Here is a 13,491-nt window from a genome sequence, read left to right as displayed (position 1 = left end):
TTCAGTATGCCTTCAATTTTGAATAAATCCCCAACAGTGTCACCAGCAAAGCACCCCCACACCATCACACCTGCTCCTCCATGCTTCACGGTGGAAACCAGGCATGTAGAGTCCATCCATTCACCTTTTCTGCGTCGCACAAAGACATGGTGGTTGAAACCAAAGATCTCAAATTTGGACTCATAAGACCAAAGCACAGATTTCCTCTGGTCTAATGTCCATTCCTTGTGTTCTTTAGCCCAAACAAGTCTCTTCTGCTTGTTGCCTGTCCTTAGCAGTGGTTTCCTAGCAGCTATTTTACCATGAAGGCCTGCTGCACAAAGTCTCCTCTTAACAGTTGTTGAAGAGATGTGTCTGCTGCTAGAACTCTGTGTGACATTGACCTGGTCTCTAATCTGAGCTGCTGTTAACCAGAGATTTCTGAGGCTGGTGACTCGGATAATCTTATCCTCAGAAGCAGAGGTGACTCTTGGTCTTCCTTTCCTGGGGCGGTCCTCAAGTGAGCCAGTTTCTTTGTAGCGATTTATGGTTTTTGCAACTGCACTTGGGGACACTTTCAAAGTTTTCCCAATTTTTCGCATTGACTGACCTTCATTTCTTAAAGTAATGATGGCCACTCGTTTTTCTTTACTTAGCTGCTTTTTTCTTGCCATAATACAAATTCTAACAGTCTATTCAGGAGGACTATCAGCTGTGTATCCACCAGACTTCTGCACAACACAACTGATGGTCCCAACCCCATTTATAAGGCAAGAAATCCCACTTATTAAACCTGACAGGGCACACCTGTGAAGTGAAAACCATTTCCTGTGACTACCTCTTGAAGCTCATCAAGAGAATGCCAAGAGTGTGCAAAGCAGTCATCAAAGCAAAAGGTGGCTACTTTGAAGAACCTAGAATATAATACATATTTTCAGTTGTTTCACACTTTTTTGTTAAGTATATAATTCCACATGTGTTAATTCATAGTTTTGATGCCTTCAGTGTGAATGTACAATTTTCAAAGTCATGAAAATACAGAAAAATCTTTAAATGAGAAGGTGTGTCCAAACTTTTGGTCTGTACTGTACATATATATGTTTGTTAATGTTGTTATATATATATATGCAAATTGCCTCTTCAGAGAAAAAGAGGACTTGTACTCTATAGCGCCACCTATTGGAAGCAGCAATCCTACAAGTCACAATCAACCCTTTAACGAGTCGTGCAATATGACTTAGGATAAAAGCCAAATCAGAATCTCAATTTGCAGACACGGCGTTTCGGGCTGTTGGCCCTCGTCAGTGCAAAGTATGAGAACTGATTGGGCTGGTGAGAGGCTCTGGACTGAGGTCTTTTTCTCTGAAGAGGCAATTTGCATATTCAATTTCCCAGAGAAGCATTGCAAGGCGAATAAGCCTCCTTACCTTGACGTGCCAGAGCCGGTGTGTCACTCTCCATAAGGAGGAACGCTACCCCTTAAACATATCATAGATATATATATATATATATATATATTGAGGAGACATTATAGATACATACTTACATAGTTTCACCATATATACATAAATAATATATTTATATCATATAATGATATTGATTCATTTATATAGCACTATTAATTCCATAGTGCTTTATATACATTTGCAGCACTGTCCCCATTGGGGCTCACAATCTAAACATCCTATCAGTATGTCTTTGAAGTTTCATAGTTCCATCTATCTATCTAATACATAAAAATAGAATCTAATAACATTTCTATGGATTGTCTTTCTGTTCCTATTATGTAAAGTATGAAGCTTTGCCATTATTTGTGACATGATAATAAATTGGATCCTTTCACTTCCTTTCTGTTTTTTTGCTCCACCTTGGAAACGGACAATCACACACACATCAAACTACACAAAACAATGGACCACATCCAATTATAGTCACAACAGCTTCCAGGAGACCATATAGTGTAAACCCGCACACAGGAGACACCACATAGTGACCATCACTCAAGAAACACAACACCAGATCCCAAAATACAGCACACAACAAGGAAGAGACAGTGCACAGGTGTGAACGACGTCAAATGATGCAACAAATACAAGACACAAATGCGGAAGGATGATATAGAACAGGGATGATGGAAAGCGCAAATGGTGTGACACATGGCCACTGCTCCTGTTAGCACCACTAAGGGCACACAGAGGTTCATTTCACCGCACTCCCCATGCAATAGCATCCGGCCTATTTCTAGTATATATATAATGCAAAATCAGATAAGAGTCAACGAAAATGAATTCTTGCAGCCGACTACAGATTATATTCTAAGCATCCTGTTTCTCCAAAGAAATGATTAGTGTCTCTACACATCTCAGAGTCAGTTGTTTCTGACCGCAAAGAGAACATCTGTCTACTTTCCACTCATTCTAGGACCTTTCAGTAAAACTATATATACTGTATATATACTGTATATATATATATACACACACATATATATACACATTATATAGTTATTACAAATATGATTATAACATTCCCCCCTTTTGTAAATTTCAATATCACATCTCTGTACCCATCAGGGCTTTTGTTCTCTTATTACGGTTTTCACAGGACCCATCGGATTTCAGAGTCTTGGTTATTTTCGGGGAAGGTATAATGTTCAGAATCATTATCATCAGGTTCCATAGTCTCCATTCCTCCATACATAGTCTTTGTTATGGCAGAGTCAATAAGTCTTTGTGCGAGTCCTCTAATGCACAGTATAGCACAACAGCCACAAACAGGGAGTACACTGGCCACAATGGCCAGAGATATCAGCGCGGAAGTGACCTGGCCAGACCATTTCCCAAACCATCCTTCAATCCAGGAAGAAAAATTGTCATCATATCCAGAGTTCTCAGCCAGTTTATTAGATAGGGCAGTCAGTCCATCAAGGGCATTGGTGATGCTACCATCAGGAGCTGTAGTATTATTAGGGATGAAATTGCAACAAAATCCTCCAACATACTACATACATCTTCTCTTTCTGCTAAGAGGATGCCTAATGCCAATCTGTTCTGCCAAGCCATGAGGGAAGTTGGTCCTAGCTGCTCAGCTATCCCTTTAGCTGCATCTCGAGTGTAATTAACAAATCTCTGTTGGTTGTAGTATATAGAAAAAACTGGAAGTCTGAACTGAAACGTAAATTGATTTGCATGCAAATTGTAAATGCATGTTCACACAAGGCCACTAGACAGAGAAAAACCAAAAACAAGCAAAATACCCAAATAACTAAAAGTAAATGGATAAATCGCACAGTGCAAAAATAATAATAAATAATAAAGGGTATTTAGTAAACAAAATTTTGATAAAAATAATGTAAAAGCTATCCCGCCACGTCAAGGCAACCCTTATGGGACAGCTAAATACCCTTTATTATTTATTATTATTTTTGCACTGTGCGATTTATCCATTTACTTTCAGTTATTTGGGTATTTTGCTTGTTTTTGGTTTTTCTCTGTCTAGTGGCCTTGTGTGAACATGCATTTACAATTTGCATGCACATCAATTTACGTTTCAGTTCAGACTTCCAGTTTTTTCTTTGTAGTTCAGTGTGCTTTGGTGCATATAAAACGGTGTGGCCGCCCTTTGTCTGAACTGAAAGGTTCATTCTGCCTCAGGTTTATGCTTATACTAGGTATCCAGTCTCTCTGCCCTTATCCATATGTACGTCACTTGACAAATGGTAAGGTTTTTAATATTAAAGTTAGGACTGTCCCATAAGGGTTGCCTTGACGTGGCGGGATAGCTTTTACATTATTTTGATCAAAATTATGTTTACTAAATACCCTTTATTATTTATTATTATTTTTGCACTGTGCGATTTATCCATTTACTTTCAGTTATTTGGGTATTTTGCTTGTTTTTGGTTTTTCTCTGGTTGCAGTATATGTAGTTTATCCAGTCTACGTTTTTATTTATTGTCACCCACCATATGATGGACTCCCACCCAGCTGCTACCTGGTTCCTAGCCTTGTATTCATTGGGCACTCCTCTGGGAACTCCAATGTCATCTATGTATACACTAAAATCTAAGGATTCTCGGGGGGGTGTCACGCTTCTGTCTACTCCCACCACATACCTTTGACCATGTTCCTGTTGACAATAGGTGGAAGGGCATGACTAGCTGGATAACCGCACAATCCCTTTTAGAACCATACGGCAATCTGGCTGGTATTCTTTTGTCACCACATGACCACCATATGTCTTCTCTCAGGGTGGTCCGTTTTGACCATATGACTGAGTAGTTGGTGTTGTGGGAAACATTGATTAGTTCTCTACAAAAGTCATCCTGGAGTTCGTCATGTCCGTTCCCAGGAAGACTGAAACAAGTATAGTTACCAGGATAAGCAATCACCTGTTGTTGGATATCTGTTTTTTTAAGTGGGGGAAATAAAAGTGATAATGTTTTGCATTTTCTTTCCTTATCTGAGGGGACAGGAAGTTTTCTATATAGTTTAATTATGTACTGTAACCCTTCTGGGTCCTCCTGATCATGTAGGGGAAAAGGGACAATACAATAGTTTGTTAAGGCTTTTTGCAGTATATCTAAGCAATTCTAACCATTCATTTTTCTCCTCATAGATTGTCTCTAGAGCTAGTTTATCTTCATAGATTAAGTTAGTGAACCCAACTGTGGGACCCATGGACTCCATTATGGTTCTTTCTGACATACTTTCCTTGGGGCGTGTTTTGGTATTATTCTGAACTTCTATGTAGAAATGTCCTATTGGGTCTGTTCCTGATGCATCAGATCCAATACCATATAACCTTTGGTCTCTCATCTTAGGATTTTTTAAGATTAATACTAATTTTGCTACAATCATGCTTTTTTGTGCAACGGGAAGTTTATTTTTTCCTAATGAGGAACCTGGATTTCAAATCTGTGTGGCCATAAATTTTATACCCATAGTCTTGGTTGTCCATCCAGCAAGGGACCAACTAGTAAACATTCGGACTCCCCTGTTATTTTGATTTATAACACAAACATATTTTTCTGACCCAGTTAGTTTGGCAGCTTGTTCTCCATCTTCACGTCCTTTATATAACAGGCAGAAGTCCATCAAAAAGGTGACCGTCTGACCTACTTCAAAAGTGAGATTTAAATTATTAAATCCAAAACCTCTCCAACCTTCTGGACTTTCCCACCCTGCTGGATCTATTACCTTCCAATTTCCCATAACCATGTGTAGGATTCCCAAAATAACTGTCCCTAGTACATCTTTTTTTTCTTCTACTGCCTACCCTGTCTCCGTCCACCGGGAAAAGGGAAGTGGGTGTCTTCACCAGTTTGAGATGAATTCTCCCTTTTGGAGAACCCCCCTTTGTAGCCGGGTTTATGCTTCAGGAGACTGGGTTTGTTCCCTGCCTAACTTTCCCCAGACTTCCGTCAACCCTTTTAATAGTGTGACAGATGTATCCGTGATGTACGTTCAGCAATTTTGACAGCAGTGGGAGTGGTCAATAGGACTTGGTAAGGACCTTCCCACTTAGGCTGGTGCCAGTGTTTCTTCTTTATCACCTTCACAAGGACCCAGTCAGCACGTTTCACAACCTCAGGTTTCGGTAGCAGTTCTCCTGAGAAAAAATTAGGGGTAGAGACTTATTTGAGTGTTGTTATCTTAGCCAATTATTCTGCTAATGTACAGTCTGATTCCACATCTATTCTCTTGAAGGGTTTTCGCTGAGGTAACAGAAAGTAAGGTAACCAAATGTGTTGGAATAGGTGTAGGATTGGAGCAAAACCTTCAGTACAGTCAACATTGTCCCACCTGAGTGTATCATGACATGGGGTCTATTCATCCGGAAACAGAGAGACAACTTAACCCAGAGTTAGGTGATTTGGGTTCCAGTATCATCTCTATGCTGACGACACCCAATTATACACTTATTCCCCTGACATCACCCCTACCCTAATACAAAATACCAAGGATTGTTTGTCTGCTGTGTCTAACATAATGTCCTCCCTCTATCTTAAACTGAATCTCTCCAAAACTAAAATTCTGGTGTTTTCCCCCTCTACTAACCAAACTCTACCTAACATCGAAATTACCTTGGAGGGTTCAACCATAACTCTCAAGCAGCACGCCCGCTGCCTTGGGGTCATATTCAACACTAACCTCTCCTTTACTCCCTATATCCGATCACTCACTCGCTCTTGTCACCTGCATCTTAAAAACATCTCCAGAATCCGATCTTTTCTCACTTTTGAAACTGTTAAAACTCTTACTGTCGCTCTTATTCACTCTCGTCTGGACTACTGCAACTCTCTTCTGATCGGTCTCCCTCTTACCAAAATTTCCCCTCTCCAATCTGTCCTGAATGCGGCAGCCAGGGTCGTATTTCTGTCCAGCCGCTTCACTGATGCCTCCACCTTGTGCCAGTCATTACACTGATTACCCATTCGCTACAGGGTCCACTATTAACTCATTGCTCTCACCCACAAAGCTCTCCACAGTTCTGCACCACCTTATATCAACTCTCTCATCTCAGTCTATCATCCTACATGTGCTCTCCGTTCCACAAATGACCTAAGACTAACATCCCCCATAATCCGAACCTCGCACCTCCGTCTCCAAGACTTCTCTCGTGCTGCGCCAGTTTTCTGGAATGCTCTACCCCAGACGATCCGATTGATGCCTAGTCCTGATGTCTTCAAGCGCACCTTAAAATGTGACTCCGCAGCTCCAGGCGTCGGGCACAGCCACCACCGTCCTTGCGACTAGGGGACCGCAGAGAGTATCCGACCCATGCCCGGCATACTGGAGGGTCTAGGCCCTGCGCTCCGGTGCCTATCACACATATAGCCAACAACTATAAAAATCAATATCTATCATGAACACTGACATACAGACACTTAGCCAATATTATATAATAACTTGTGAAATGAGTCAGGCATCTTAAGAGATTTGGTATAAGATATAACATGCCAGGTGACAATAACACTCAGGTGTATTCTACTTCAACACTTACGACAGACAATGTTTCCAATAATGGACAAGAAAGCAGGTGAGACAAAACTTTGAGTAGTTAGTAAAGTGGCATGCTGTAAATACTTTATGATCTTTACCATCTCTCCTGTGCTATGGCTCAATACTGCAGCATATCTAAAGAGGTTACTGGGCAATATATATTTGTTTTCTGCAGATACATATATGCCATCTTTGAAGATAGCACCTTTTATTACCCATGTAGTTTGTTCAGATTTTGGGGATGCTTGTTGCATCTCTTTGAGGATTTGTAGGTCAATAAGACTAGTCTCATGTAATGTCAGTATGTTGCGGTGGCGGCTTGTGCTGATAGGTGTTTCGGAGTGCTTTGGCCATCAGGACTTTATCCTGAGTTACTACTGCATATTCTGTGGCATTTGTGCCATCTGGGTTATTTTTTGTCTGTCAGGGCATTCTCGAAGAAAATGCCCAATCTTCCTGCAATGCCAACAAGATGTTTTGTCGCCCACTCCCCTACCTCTTCCTGTACCTCTCCCCTACCTCTGTAACCCTGTTCTTCATTCAAGTCTTTCTGTGTGAGGACAATATCACACCCATCCTGTATTACTAACACCAGTCCCTTTTTATCCTTCTTTTTATCTTTAGAATATTTTTCTGCATGTCGGCCATTTTCTCTCTTTCAGGCTTCACACAACCATATATTTGCACTTGTAAGTCCAGACTTTTTTAATTTCTCACTGCACTTTCCTATTTCTTCCACCAAATTTTCACATTTCATCAAACTAAGTTTCTCATCAAATCCAAACCTTTTCTACCATCTGTCCCCATACTTTGCACATTCTGGGTGTATTTTATGGATATACTTCACATCGCCTTCCAGGGGTCCATTCTTTTGATAACACCATAAACATTCACATTCATGACCCTTACCTGAGACATCTCCCATGTTTAGAGTAAAACCCTTTGTAAGGACGTCTAATTTGACTATGGCCGTACATTGTTCAGGCTGATCTATATTAAGAGGACTATTATCTTTTGGATAATATAATTTTCCTTCTTCGATTTCACATATTTTCAGTTGTTTCACACTTTTTTGTTAAGTATATAATTCCACATGTGTTAATTCATATTTTTGATGCCTTCAGTGTGAATGTACAATTTTCATAGTCATGAAAATACAGAAAAATCTTTAAATGAGAAGGTGTGTCCAAACTTTTGGTCTGTACTGTATGTGCACACGTTAAGTACTTTCTGCAGACATTTCTGCACCAAAAACGTCTTGTGGCAGGAAAAACACAACATAACATAAATTCGCACACTTTTACCGTATTTTTTACTTGAATTTCCCCCCCCATGCATCTGATGAAAATCGCTGAATGGATTGACAGGCTGCAAATATAAAACTGCTTCTAATCTGCGAGGAAAAAAGAAGCAGCGTGTGCACGAGGCCTCAGGAATCTCATCCACTTTGTTGGTAGGAGGAAATGCTGCAACAAATACTTAAATATGCCCAAACCCAAAGCTCTAATCTCTCGGGCTCCAGAGTGCAGAAGCAGTTAACCCCTTCCTGACAGGGCCAATTTCTGTTTCTGAACTTTAGTTTTTTCCTCCCCTTCTTCCCACAGCCATAACTTTTTTACTTTTCTGTCCACATAGACATATGAGGGCTTGTTTTTTGGGGGACGAATTGTCATTTTGATTGACACCATTGATTTTACCACTTTGTACTGGAAAACAGGAAACAAAAATTCCAAGTTCGGTGAAATTGAGAAATACACGCAATCTGACATAGTTTCTTGGAAATTATTTTTACAGTGTACATTTTGTGGTAAAAATGACCTTGCAGTGTGATTCTGCTCATCGGTACGATTACAGCGATACCAAACAAGTCCAGTTCTTTCATTATTTTACCAGTGAAAATAAATCAGAAGTTTGAAATAAAACCATTTTTGGGTTGTCGCCATTTTCCGAGACCCGTAACGTTTCTATATTTTTATTGATACCATTTTGGAATGGATATGACATTTTGATCGCTTGTTACAGCATTTTTAGGGGTATTGCAGAAAATAATGTCATTTTGGCGTTTTTGAATATTTTTCTGTTTTAGGGTGTTTACGAATCGTGTTGCTTTTGATTTTATTTTGATAGATCAGACTTTTCTGAATGCAGCGATATCTCATATGTGTATTTTTTAAATTTTTTAATATCTTTATTTTTAATGCAGGAAAATGGGGGCGATTGGAACTTTTATGTTTTTTTTTTTTTAAATATCTTTTAAAACTTTTTAAAATAGCTTTTAACTTATAGCTTGTGCTATATACAGCGATGCCACAGTATTGCTGCAGTTAGTGAAAATCACGGTCTCCTTTGAAGCACGGCTATAGTCAGGATTTCAAGGGAGGTCCGTAATGGAGCACTGTGTTGTGCCATTATACAGTATGGAGCACTATGTGAGGCCCATTATACAGTATGAAGCACTATGCGAGACCATTATTCTGTATGGAGCACTACGTGTGGTCCATTATACTGTATGGAGGACTATGCGGGGCCCATTTTACTGTATGGAGGACTATGTGGGGCCATTATACTGTATGGAGGACTATGTGGGGCCATTATACTGTATGGAGGACTATGTGGGGCCCATTATACTGTATGGAGGACTATGTGAGACCATTATTCTGTATGGAAGACTATGCGAGGCCATTATACTGTATGGAGGACTATTTGTGGTCCATTATACTGTATGGAGGACTATGTGAGGTCATTATACTGTATAGAGGACTATGCGAGGCCATTATACTGTATGGAGGACTATGCGGGGCCCATTAAACTGTATGGAGGACTATGTGGGGCCATTATACTGTATGGAGGACTATGTGGGGCCATTATACTGTATGGGAGATGACGCGCCCAGGGGATTGGGGGAGGGACGACTCGGCGTCCGGGCCTTAGTTGTTGTTTGCCTGACCTTGGGGGGGGGGGGGGATGTCGCGGTGGTCGGCTCCCGGGCCCGTACCCTGGGGTCACTCTTTAAAAAGGGAAAAAGAAGGGGGGGGGGTTGTGTGGGAAAAAGGGGAATGTTCGTGACGCCACCTGTAGTTTCTGGTGAGGATCACCAGCGCTCCGGCAGTCCTCTGAGGCCGGTGTTCAGGCAGCTTAGCTGGTGCGGCTCGCCACAGGTGGAGCAGGGCCTCAGGGCAGCGTAGAGAAGAGAGAGTGCAGTAAAGCGTTGGCGGGTGCAGGGCCGCGGAGGAAAGAGCAGACAGAGACAGTAGTTGCAGTCATCCAAGTCTTTACTCACAGATTTGATCGTTCAGCTCAGAGCTTCTCTCTGCTGTCACACGGCGAGCTGCTGCCACCAGGGTGGGCTCAGCACACTTCAGGTAGTTCAGGAGCACTTGACAGGACCCCCGGTGTAGTGTGTCCCTCTCTTCTCCTACTTCTTCTTCTCTCTCCTTCTCCCCTCTGAGTCCCGTAGGGGTACTGCAATGTCCTTTTTGGGTAACTTGAAGCTCCCGGACCGACTGGGTGCCCTTTTTGGTGACTTGTGGTGAGAACATGGTGTAAGGCCGGGTCCCTCTGGATAAACTCAGATTAGGGAATACAGGAGGCGACTCCGTCCATATCCCCCTGGGATCCACATAAGCCTCCAGACTTTTCCGACAGAGACGTGAAGTGCAAAGTCAGACAATCGGGGACCGGTACCCCCTCGTGCGGCAGGGTCTCTCTGGCTGGGCCAGAATGAGGTATACAGGTGGCGACTCCGCTCCTTCCACAACCCCTGAGATCCTTTCGCCTGTGGAGCTTGTCTCCTCTGCTCCCCTCCTAGGCCTTCTTAGTTGGACCCTGACCGGGGACAGAGCCAGTTATAACTCTGCCCCGACCCCCCGTCTCGAGGCCTGAGACTGGGAACCATGGACCCTCAGCCAGCCACAGCCTTGTGCTGACTTGCCGACCGAAAGACCCACGACCAAATACCTTGTTGCTAAAATGGCCTCTGATTATATATGATTCTAGTTAAGTGCTGTAGATTAATGCTTCCTCCACCCTCACTCACTACTTGGTTCCCCCTAATCTTTGGTTCCCCCCAACTCCTCCATTCAGGCCCGGGGCAGCACTATGGTGCATTAGGCCCCCTTCAGAACTGGAGTGGTGTAGTGTTGAGTGTGTGGTTGGGGTCCTGTGCAGTACTCCATCCTTACCTAAGAGAGGAGATACCACACCTCATTCTGAGGTGCAGTACCCCTGTGGCGACTGAACCCTCAGGGGCGCCACAAAAGCAATGTAGGGCCCTGTTATACTGTATGGAGGATTATGTGGGGCCCATTATACTATATGGAGAACTATGTGGGGCTCGTTATTCTGTATGGAGCACTGTGTGGCCATTATACTGTATGGAAAGCAATGTAGGGCCCTGTTATACTGTATGGAGCACTGTGTGGGGCCCATTATACTGTATGGAGCACTGTGTGGGGCCATTATACTGTATGGAGCACTATGTGGGGCCAGTATACTGTATGAAGCTCTATGTGGGGCCCATTATACTGTATGGAGCACTATGTGGGGCCCATTATACTGTATGGAGCACTATGTGGGGCCCATTATACTGTAGAGAGCACTATGTGGGGCCCATTATACTGTATGGAGCACTATGTGGGGCCCATTATACTGTATGGAGCACTATGTGGGGCTCATTATACTGTATGGAGTGTAACGGGTCTGGGAGGCGGAACCTCTGGGCTACAATACAAGGGGGCGGTCCTTGTAAGGGAGCGGGTGGCGACCAGGCAGGCAGTCACAGGAGGTGACCTGGACAGTCTCTGAGTGAACGGGACAGTCTCTGAGTGAACGGGACAGTCTCTGAGTGAACGGGGCTGGAGGTCACGGCAAGTGACCGGGGCAGTCTCTAGGTATAGGGTTGGTACGACCTGTGGCGGCTGAAGATAGACGAGGGCTCCCAGGTGAGCAGGCGAGAGTCTCTGGATGAACGGGTGGTCACAGCATGTGACGGCGGAGCCTCCAGGAAGACCAGCGGACAGGCGACAGATGAGCGCTCCCAGGTGAGAGGGCAGAAGTCTCTGGACAGGCGGGTGGTCACAGCACGTGACGGCAGAGCCTCCGGGTAGGCAGACAGACCGGTAGCAGATGAGCGCTCCCAGGTGAGCGGGCAGGAGTCACTGGACAGGCAGGTGGTCACAGCACGTGACGGCGGAGCCTCCAAGTAGGCTAGCAGGCAGATAGCAGATGTGCGCTCCCAGGTGAGCGGGCAAGCTGGTCCATAGACAGACTGACAGGAGTTGGTAGGCAGACCGTCGGTCCTCAGGCAGGCAGGCAGGTAGCTGATGTGCGCTCCCAGGTGAGCGGGCAAGAGTCTCTGGAATAGCTGGTGGTCACAGCACGTGACAGCGGAGCCTCCGGGCAGGCAAGCAGGCAGGTAGCAGAGAAGCGCTCCCAGGTGAGCGGGCAGGCTGGTCCTTAGACAGACTGACAGGAGTAGTAAGGCAGACCGTCGGACCTCAGACTAGCAGACAGGTAGCAAGTAATCAGGCAGGAATCTGACAGGTAACTGGCAGGTAACTGGCAACGGGACCTGAGGGCTGAAGCACAGGTGAGACACAGGTGCAAACAACATTGCTCGGGCACCTCCATTTTGGAGGAGGTGCCTTATATATGATGAAGTCCTCCGGCCATTGGCCGGGGACTCCTTAGGACGACGCGCGCGGCCCCTTTAAGAGGAGGGGAGCGCGCGCGCGCGCCCTAAGCACAGGGGCCGGGAAGGAGCGCGCGCTGAGAGCAGAGCGGGAGGAGGACGCCGGGAAGGAGCGCGCGCTGACAGCAGAGCGGGAGAGGGACGCCGGGCACGGGGCAGAGCGGTGAGGGGAGCAGCGTCCCTGCCTAGCAGAGGGCAGGGACGCCGGCACTACAGTACCCCCCCCTTTAGGCCCCCCCTTTTTTAGGCCAGACAGAAATTTAGCTAGGATGAGAGGGGCATGGATGTTCTCCCGGGGCTCCCACGTTCTCTCCTCAGGACCAAACCCCTTCCAATCTACCAGAAAAAAGGTCTTTCCTCTTACCCTTTTGGTGGCAAGAATGTTCTCTACCTCAAACTCGTCCTCAGCGGAAACCGGAGCAGGAGGCGTACCTGTAGACTTGGAAAAAGAGTTAAGTACCACAGGTTTGAGGAGAGATACATGGAAGGAGTTAGGGATCCGTAAGTTGGCCGGGAGTTTCAATTTATAGGCCACCGGGTTGATCTGACTGGTGACCTCCAGAGGTCCGATGAACCGAGGCCCTAACTTGTAAGAAGGTATCTTGAGTCGAACATATTTAGATGAGAGCCAGACCTTATCTCCTGGACGAAATTAAGGAGGATCCAGGCGTTTTTTGTCAGCGTGTCTTTTCATCCGTTCGGACGACTGAAGGAGTGCGGATCGGGTACTCTCCCAAATGGAGGAAAATTTGCTAACGAGAGATTCCGCAGCCGGGTTGTCCACCGAGGTGGAGACAGGAAAAGGAATCCGAGGATGCTGAC

This window comes from Phyllobates terribilis, unplaced genomic scaffold (genome assembly GCF_046119375.1).
Source record: "Phyllobates terribilis strain yellow unplaced genomic scaffold, ASM4611937v1 Scaffold_17__1_contigs__length_24005725, whole genome shotgun sequence".
Taxonomy (NCBI): Eukaryota; Metazoa; Chordata; class Amphibia; order Anura; family Dendrobatidae; genus Phyllobates; species Phyllobates terribilis.
Note: the sequence above shows the minus strand (reverse complement) of the source record.